The sequence below is a fragment of the Octopus sinensis genome, linkage group LG22 (genome assembly GCF_006345805.1).
Source record: "Octopus sinensis linkage group LG22, ASM634580v1, whole genome shotgun sequence".
Taxonomy (NCBI): domain Eukaryota; kingdom Metazoa; phylum Mollusca; class Cephalopoda; order Octopoda; family Octopodidae; genus Octopus; species Octopus sinensis.
This window is the reverse complement of record NC_043018.1, coordinates 9643559-9654379: the sequence shown is the minus strand read 5'-3', so window position 1 is coordinate 9654379 and position 10821 is coordinate 9643559. Positions and strand designations below refer to the sequence as shown.

The following is a 10821-nucleotide window of genomic DNA, read 5'->3' as shown; positions in this document are numbered from 1 at the left end:
CTGATCTGGCAATGTTTCTACGGCTGCATGCCCTTCCTAACGCCAACCACTCCGTGAGTGTAGTGGGTGCTTTTTACGTGCCACCGGCACAGGTGCCAGACGGGGCCGGTAATACAATTCAATTCAAATATCTACACTGTAACTAATAATTGATCCAATAATTAATAACTAATGCCATGTTTCAATTCTAATTTACAAACCTGTGTTCCAAACTTTTGGCTTCAAATGTGGTGTGTGTGTGTGTGTGTGTGTGTGTGCGAGTATGAATGCATGTGACTGTGTGTACGCTTGTGTCTCCTTGTCTTCACACTGTGTGATAGTGAAAGGCCCATGGCTCAGTGGTTAGGGCATTTGACTCACAATCGAAAGGTTGTAAGTTTGATTCTGGCAGTGTATTGTGTTCTTGAGCAAGACACTTTACTTCACGTTGCTTCAGTTCACTTATGTAGCAAAAGTGAGTGGTACCAGTAATTCAAAGGGGCCAGCCTTGTCACATTCTGTGCTGCAATGAATCTCCGTAAGAACCACATTAAGGGTACACATGTCTGTGGTGCTCTCAGCCACTTGGATCTTGATTTCACAAGCAAGCAGTTCCATTGATCAGATCAATTGAAACCCCTCGTCATCACAACCAATGGAGTGCCAATTGTGTGATAGTTGTAAACGAGTGTCACTGTCATACATGTGGTGTTCATTTCCAATCTTCTACCAAAACAGGTCTGGCCATAGGGAAAATATTACCTTGCATGGATAACAAGGGTTGGCAACAGAAAGGGCACCTAGCTGTAGGGAAAAAAATCTACCTCAATAAAAACTGACTAACTCACGGGTTCTCAACCATTTTTTACCTACGGACCCCTTTGAACCCTCTTTTACTTGGGTGCCCCCACCTCTATAGCTATTCAGTGTTTAGAAAATCCCATTATGTTTTTATAATTAAATATTGTTAGGACTCATATAAAAGTAATTGTTAAAATATTTTGTGTATTAGGGATGTATTCATTTACTTGACTGCGAGCACCACCTCTAGTTTAACAAATCGACCCCAGGACTTATTCTTAGTAAGCCCAGTACTTCTTATATTGATCTCTTTTGCTGAACCGCTAAGTTACAGGGACGTAAACACACCAGCATCGGGTGTCAAGCGATGGCGGGGGGACAAACAAAGACACACAAACACACACACCCATATAGACAACAGGCTTCTTTCAGCTTCCATCTACCATATCCACACACAAGGCTTTGATTGGCCCAAGGCTTTAGTAGAAGACACTTGCCCAAGGTTCCACACAGTGGGACTGAACCCGGAACCATATATGGTTGGGAAGCAAGCTTCTTACTACACAGCCACTCCTGTGCCTATAACTAATTTACTGTACATAAACTTTACTGGTCTGATGCACAACTTTTCTCATTTGCCCTTCAATAATTACTGTGAGCCCCCAATTCACTACATTGCATCCGTGGACCCTCAAAAGTCTTATATGGACCCCAGTTGAGAACCCCTGGTTTAACTCATGCAAGCATACAAAATTGGATGTGATGATTAAGGGGAACATGTATTTTAATTAATTAATCCTGTAATTACCCGTTTCATTTCAAGCAATTAATTAAGCAATCAACTATACATTCACCACCCATGGATTTTCCACAGGTTATGCACTACTTTTACTAATTATGTACAATATTGAAATTACCAAAATTTTTTTTTTGCACTTAAGTTGATTAGAAGTTAACGAGGAAGTTTCCCCCATCATCACCACTATGACAACTACCACCACTACCATTCACATTCATGCAGTGTTGTACAAGCAGGCATGGCTACGTGATAAGAAGTTCACTTCCCAACCACATGGTTTCAGGTTCAGTCCCATTGCTTGGCACCTTGGACAAGCGTCTTCTACTATAGCCCCAGGCTGACCAAAGTTAAGTGATGAAGATGGTGGTCGTGGTGGTAGTGGAGCAGGGGTGGGTATAAATACATGGAGTTGAATAATTTTCAGTAATTTAGACTGAAATTTTATGAATGGGGTGAGTTTTCACCTTCTGAATGGAGACCATCCTAACGATATAATTACAGGAATGGTCATGGTGGGAACACGTAGGTGGCATCAATGGCATTTGTGTGAAGTTCAATAGAAAAGGAGGGTCTAAGGTGTGAATAGCATATGTTATTAGAAACATAACAATGAGCAAGGAAGTAAAGATTATGTGTGTGTGTGTGTGTGTGTGTGTGTGTGTGTGTGTGTGTGTGTGTGTATATGTATAGGTGTGTGTATATATACACACATATGCATACATAAGTGTATGTATATATATATATATATATATATATATATATATATATATATATACACACATATGCATACATAAGTGTATGTACATATATATATATATATATATATATACATGTGGATCTATAGGTGTATGTGTGTATATATACACACATATGTATACATAAGTGTATGTACATATATATATATATATATATACATGTGTATGTATATATACACACATATGCATACATAAATGTATGTAGATATATATACCTATATATATATATAATATATATATATATATATATATACATGTGTATCTATAGGTGTATGTGTGTATATATACACACATATGTATACATAAGTGTATGTACATTATATATATATATATATATACATGTGTATGTATATATACACACATATGCATACATAAATGTATGTAGATATATATACCTATATATATATATATATATATATATATATATAGAGAGAGAGAGAGAGAGAAGAGAGAGAGAGAGATAGACAGATAGATATAAATACACACACACACACACATATATATACAATACATTCACATATATATGCATACACACACACACACACACACAAACATATACACACGATATATGCATATAAATACGCATATAATTATACATACATGCAAAACACACACACATCTGAAGGTGTAAATTATGTAGGCAAGCTACATACCTACGTAACTAGTTAATATATGAAACTATGTGTTAAAATAACTTAATTAACATATAAAGGTGTGTGTTAAGTAATCAGGTGATATAAGGGGTACCTGTCTAAAAATAATTTCATACATGAAGGAGTGTACGAAATAACTTTGTTAAAATATGAAGGTGTGTGCGTGTGAGTGAGCCCCAGAATATCAGGTACATGGCTTAGTGGGTAGGGTATTTGGCTCACAACCATAAGGTCGTGGGTTCGATATCCAGCAGTGTATTGTATTGTATTCTTGGGCAAGATACTTTATTTCAGGTTGCTCCAGTTCACTCATAGTCGTTGTCATCATCATCATCATCATCATCATCTAATGTCCATTTCTCATACTGGACATGAGTTGGACAGGTTGACAGGAGCTGACCAGCCAGAGAGCTGCACCAAACTCCAATTGTCTGTTTTGGAATGGTTTCTACACCTGGATGCCCTTCCTAATGCCAACCACTTTACAGAGTGTGCTGGGTGCCCTTAGATGGCACCAGCACAAGTGTTCGTCATTTCAAAGAGCCAGCTTAGCCACATTCTGTGCCATACTGAACCTCCCCAAGAACAACAGTAAAGGTCCACATGTCTATGGAATACTCAGCCACTTGCATGTTAATTGCACAAGCAAGTTGTTCCATTGATTAGATTACCTGGAACCCTTATCATCATAACCAATGGAGTGCCAGGCTATCAAGAATTTTATTATAGCAAAATTCTCCTTTCTCAAAATTATTTAGAGGTCTGCAATGGCTAATTCTAAGGTATTTTAAGAATGAATTCTTTATGAATTCTGTTTAAGCCTTGTGAGTGGATTTGGCAGTTGGAAACTGAAAGAAGCCCATCATACATGCATGCATGTATGTATGTATGTATGTATGTGTGGTGTCTTTGTGTTTGTCCCCCACCATTGCTTGACAGCCGATGTTGGTACGTTTACGTCCCCCTAACATAGCAGTTCAGCAAAAAAAGAGATAGGTAGAATAAGTACTAGGGTTACAAAAAATAAGTCCTGGCCAGAGTCAGAGGACTGAATCAAGCAAAAGAGTAAAAGAATTAAAAATAAAAAAATCAACAAAAACTGATATCATGTGATTAGAGAAAGAGAGAGAGAGAAAGAAAGAGAGATTTCGTTGCTATTTCTAGCAAATTGAGTGGTTCTATAGAGTCTTCCTTGTTAGTTCCTACCCAACTTCTTTTTGAGAGAAATTGTTTATTTTTCATTAGAACATCAAAATCTCCATTAACCATTATTCTCAAAAGAATCATTAGTCTTAAGTCAAACCAGTTTCATCTTTCCAAACTCAATTGCTCCCTTTATAGAAATGTTGGCATAGTTTCGGTTGTGTAGCACAGATTTCCGTCGATTCCGTAAAAAACTTTTATTTTTTTACATAAGTAATGAGAGCGAAAGGGACTAAGAGGAAGCGATTTTACGACGAGAAGGTTTCACTTTGAAGTCGGCCTGTTGTTTTTGATGGGGTGTGGGAGACAGACAGTATGTTGTGTAAGTGAAGTGCTTCTGTTAGTGTGTGCGAAGAGAGACATACATATACACATACACCGAGTACATACATACACACACACACATACAGATACATACACACACACCACATACATACATACTCACACACACATACTTACACACACACATAGATACATACAACACACCATACATACAGACATACATATACACATACACCGAGTAAAAAATTACACTGATCGACCATACATACATACACACATACATACATACACATACACACATACATAGATACATACACACACACATACATGCAGACATACATATACACATACACGAGTAAAAAATTACGATGAATCGGCCATACATACATACATACATACATACATACATACACACACACATACTTACACACACACACATACATAGATACATGCATACATACATATACACATACATGCATACATACATATACACATACACCGAGTAAAAAATCAGTTATCTCTCTCTTTCACACATTACTCTCTCTGTCTCTTCGCACACACTAACAGAAGCACTTCACTTACACAACATACTGTCTGTCTCCCACACCCCATCAAACACACACAGGCCGATTTCAAAGAGAAACCTTCTCGTCATAAAATCGCTTCCTCTTAGTCTCTTTCGCTCTCATTACTTATGTAAAAAAATAAAAGTTTTTTACGGAAATCGACGGAAATCTGTGCTACGACATGCGAAACTTCGCCGAAATGTTTACGATATTTCTCACCAAGGGACGAAATGTTCATGATATTTCCTCCCACCAAGGGACGATCAAGTTCCCTAAACATGACTTCATCTGCTTAGTATCTTTCGTTGGTATTATTTTTTTTTTTATCGTTTCTGTTTTGGTTGTTGATAAGTTCAACCATCCACCCACCTACCCATACACCCGACATCACCTATTCCACTAGAATCGTTTCCTACGACTCTCAGACTATCAATTTCTCAAGTTTGAAGGTCTTCAAATAATAATAATAATAATAATAATAATAATAATAATAATAATAGAAAAAGGGACCCCGCCCAGAAATTATGTGTATGTATGTGTGTGTGTGTGTGTGTGTGTGTGTGTGTGTGTGTGTGTGTACATATATATTTATATATATGCACATGTATATATGCATGTGTACAGATATATATATATGTGTGTGTGTTTATGTACATGTGTACATATATACACACGCACATATATACATAAACATATTTATTCATACACACACACACAAACATCTGCTTGTTTTATAGTTTTACAACTCATACACCTCAATGAAATTTCCATATCCACCTTCTTCTTAGCCTTGTCTCAAAGACAAAAACAGAAAGATCAACACCAGCTCCAATGAGCTCCTCCAAGTCCGCCCTTCAAGCCTGGACCACGAACACACCATTACAAAGAATATCTTTATACAGCTTGTCTAAAGCAAAACTAAATACTTCACTGTGTTCGAGGACATTCTGACTTCCGCAAGGTCAAACAAAGCTTTAATGTCAAGTCACAGTGAAATATTTATTTAGATGAACATGAAAAGAGAGAAAAAAATAAAGTAAAACAAAGGCTTCTTTGTTCTTAATATTGTATAAAAGGGCTACTTTAACTGTATTATTTATCAGATACCAATGTATCTTGTTGCAGCCTTTCTCCATGCCGTGACATTTATAAAATAGAATTATTGCTGGTTTGATAGATACAGACGACCAGACTAATAAGATAGATAGACATATGGACTTGCAGGCAGACGATCAGACAAAAAGATAGGTACATATATATACATACGTAGAGACAAAAAGGAGACGGACGGACAGATATGTAGATAGATGGGGAAGGATGGAAGATTTGGTTAGTTAAACATTACAGAGTTAATTTCTTGCTTTCTCCTGTTCTTACTTCCTGTATTTAATGTCTAATCAGCTCGAGGGAAAACTAACCTTTTGTTCACCGATCCCTCACAGAAAAGGACTCCAACTGGTACGGGATGGGTGAAGAACAGCAATGCTATGTTACACCATATATAAGTAAAAGGCACTTTTTTCCGACAAAACCAAAAACTTGTACCTGGTAGAAAACAGCACATATTCACAACTCTTACACAACAGCATCATTAATAATTACACCAAGGCTAGGCCACAGACCTATAACGAAATTAACAAAGAAGCTAGCGTTATCGCCGCTAGACTTAAATTAGATAAAAAAAAAAAATAGAAGTCCTTCCCCAAAAAGAGGCCTTTATTACAATCAAAGACCACAAAGAGAACTTCCTATCCAACCCTAAATGTAGGCTTATTAACCCAGCTAAGTCAGAACTTGGAATTATTAGTAAAGAAATTTTAGGAAAAATAAATGCGAAAATTAAGACCGCTACTAGGCTAGTACAATGGTCCAATAGTATAGAAGTCGCCGACTGGTTTAAAGCCATTGAGAATAAGAAAAAAGCGAGGTTTACACAATTCGATATTGTCGATTTTTATGCCTCTATCTTTAAAGAACTGCTAGATAAAGTCCTCACCTTCGCTAGCGATTTCATAGAAATCAGTACACAGGATAAGGATATAATCTTCCAGAAAGACTATATATATATATATATGCGTAAGGTATTTGAGGACATGCCTTTTTGGAGTCATTGCTGCATTTTTTGCTAATTCTGTAAAATCTTTGTTTCAGAAAATAATAACGGCAGACCCTCAGCTTACTCAAGAAATGAAGAGGCATGCTGGGATCTTTACCTTTTGACCTACAGATTAAAAAAAAACATTTTTTTGTAACTAAATACTTTCAAACTTAGGACACGGGTAGAATGTGTCGTATAAAGCATCTTTTACTCTTAGCATTTTTGAGAAAAATTTATATTTACGAAGTAATTTCACGTTAAAGTTGTCGTATTTCGTTAATTTCAACCAATCAATGACGTGTATTCAGCTGAATAAAATTACTGCCGTTGTTTGTCAACAAGAACTTCCGGCGGTGTATTTTTCGTTTGTTACTGTTATTTTTGACAACCCTAACCCTAAAAACCTTAAAACCAGTACAAACACATTCTACCAGTGCCCGAAGTTTGAAAGTGTTTTGTTAGTCCGGAGTTTGAAAGTTACAAAAAATTATTTTTTAGATCTGTGGGTCAAAAGGTAAAGATCCGGCATGCCGTTATTGTGGTTATAAAGGCTAAGGATAACGATTTAGAAATATCTCGAGTTTTAAAAGTTGCCAGATCTTTCACCTACAAAGTTTGCAAGGAGCTAGAGGTTGAAGATAGAAACGTATCACCAGTATCAAAGCATAAAAAGCATTCTAAACGCTCTGAAATCACCAGAACATCTGAATTTATCCAGCAAGTTCAACAGGCCATTGATTACAATCCCAGAATGTCCAAGGAGTCAATAGCAAAAGATCTCCATGTGTCAGAAGGAACAGTCAGAAATGTTGTCTACGAAGACATCTTTATATATAAAAGTAAAGTTGTGTGTCTGTCTCCTACGATTTAGATTCCTAACTACTCACACATTTTGCGGTGCAGTGTAACCAGAAGCGGGTATCTTATAGTCGTGATTCATATCGAGCCCTTCTGGGTATTAGTGCGCGTCTACGATGAGTCTACGATTTAAAAAAAAATTTACCATTATATTTTCCCATTTTTAATGCATTTTTTGCTATTATATAAGGGAAGTAACTCTCTAAAAATGTATTATCAAATCTCAGAACGTAAAAAGCTACAGTAACACCCACCTTTGTGGTTAGCCATATTGAGATGGCTATTATACTTTACATCTCTAAAAATGCTTATATAGTTATTTCCCTTACAAACCCGAGCAACGCCGGGCGATACTGGTAGTCAGATGTAATTCCTATATGATGAGGAAAGGTCAATTTGTCAGAAAAAGCAAAAGAAATCAGATCTAAAAGACGCTTAAGCAAACAGAAATCCAGCAGAAGAAGATTTGGTTTGGTTTTTCTCAAACAAGAAAAACTTCGACCAAGATCAAAAAGTTAACAGAAGAAATGACAGATGGTTATGTGCAGACCCTTCTGAAGTTCCAAGTGCAATGCATACAAAATTTCCTGCAACTGTCATGGTTTTACGGGTTTTCAGCAATGGAGGATGTGATGCCTCCTTACTTCTTTCCAGAAGGCCTTAGAGTTAACTTTGCTGCCTACATTGAGGTCCTGGAAATAATTGTTAAGCCCTGGATAGACAGGCCGGATATTGATGTTTGGGACAGAGGAGCAGAGGTATGTACCATCATAGAGGTTAGCTGCCCTACAGATATAAATAGCTCTTTGAAAATCAGAGAAACAGAGAATATCTATGGACAACTGCTTCAAAACCTCCAGTTTATATGATGTGGAACAGGTATAATCCAGGCTACATGGGTTTCCTAGCTAGCTGATCCTCTGTTGTAATAATTACTCAATGAGGGGTACTCCACTAGCTACTCATCACGTCAAAGATACCTCAATTATGTGAAGGTTACGTTGTTGTTTGGGAATCCCAAGTTAACACTCCACAGATGTAATCTGAAAACTTGATTTTACCATTTACACTCACTCAACCTGGGTTTTTATTCATATTTATAGGAACACTAGTTGCTGTGATCTATATATGTATGTGTATGTGTGTGTGTGGAGGTGCAATGGCCCAGTGGTTAGGGCAGCGGGCTCGCGATCGTAGGATCGCGGTTTCGATTCCCAGACCGGGTGTTGTGTTTATAGAGCGAAAACACTTAAAGCTCCACGATGTTCTGGCAGGGGGGCTGAGGGTGGCGAACCCTGCCGTATTCTTTCACCACAACTTTCACTCCTTCTTCCTGTTTCTCTTGTACCTGCATTTCAAAGAGCCAGCCTTGTCACACTGTATGTCACGCTGAATCTCCCCAAGAACTACGTTAAGGGTACACGTGTCTGTGGAGTGCTCAGCCACTTGCACGTTAATTTCACGAATAGGCTGTTCCGTTGATCGGATCAACTGGAACCCTCGTCGTCGTAGCCGACGGAGTGACACAAAGAAATATACACACACACATATATATATACACACACGCATATATATATATATATATATATATATGGTTCCCCACACACCAGAGCATCACGAGATGATGTGTCTTGCTCAAGAACTCAATGCACTACCCTATCCAGAAATCGAACCCTTGATCTCGCGATCATGAGTCCAACGCTCTAAATACTAGGTCATGTACCTCCACACACACACAAACACAAACACACACCACACCTGTCATATAAATTAGAATAGTAAATTCAAAATCATTTCTCTTTTTCTTTTACCTCTCTTACTGCTTACACTTCTCTTGCATAAAAATTATAACCCAAAGCTCTTCTGGTTCTTTCAATCCCATATTTTTTTCCATTGTACACATTTTTCTATTGTTGCTTCATTTCATATTTCAAAACTCTTTTAGCCACAGCTTTTGCTTGTCTAACTTCATGTGCTTCTCCTTCTTTAGTTTTACTCCTCTTTGTCTTATTATCTTCTTTCAATTTGTGTGACTTTTATCTATCTATATATTTATGCTTGTATGTGCACACACATACACATATTTATATATATATATATATATATACACACACACACACACACAAACAAACATACATATCTGGCTATAACCAGCTGTGAGCTCAAACTTGTCTCTAAGGCTTATCAACAATACTGGAATTTATACAGTCTAAATGTCAGTCAGGATTGGTGAACTGACTGACTAATCCACCCCACCGGCGCTCAGCCGGCTGGCACCGTCCTCCTACAGCACATTTGGCTTTTCAGAAAACAATACAATAACAAGACAATGGGATAACAATGATGGTAATAAGAAGAACAACAATAACAACAACGACGACGACAAAACCAATATGGCCACCAGATTTAAGTCTTCATGTTTCTGAAAGAACGATACAGTGACATTCCCAATAATCTTCCTGTTGTTTTGTTCTTGGTAAAGTCTTATGTTTATGAAGTTATATTATATTACAGGGTGGAAGAAAAGTAAAGACAACGGTAGGAGGGGGTAGTTTGGGATTCTCCAACAACAAAAACATGTCTTTCAGAATTAACAGAAAAAAAAAAAAAAGAAATGAAGGGAAGTAACTCCTGTTAGCAAATGACACGAATTTAGACAAAATAACGTAAGTTGTTTCGTTTTTGTATCTGGCTTGCAAGATTCTTTATGAGAATTCGTGTGTTAAAACAAATTTTATTGTGGCTAGGGAGAGTCAGTATGCCAATATTCTTAACACACACACTGGTTCAATTCCACTTCTTTATTATTAGTCAACTGGTTAAATAT

The 10821-nt window shown here is 37.1% G+C and overlaps 1 protein-coding gene across 6 annotated transcripts in view; it reads right to left on the bottom strand.

Moving 5' to 3' along the window:
- The window catches only part of LOC115223170 (microtubule-actin cross-linking factor 1), a 342500-nt gene that overhangs the window by 231834 nt on the left and 99845 nt on the right, over nucleotides 1-10821 (bottom strand). The window lies entirely within an intron of this gene.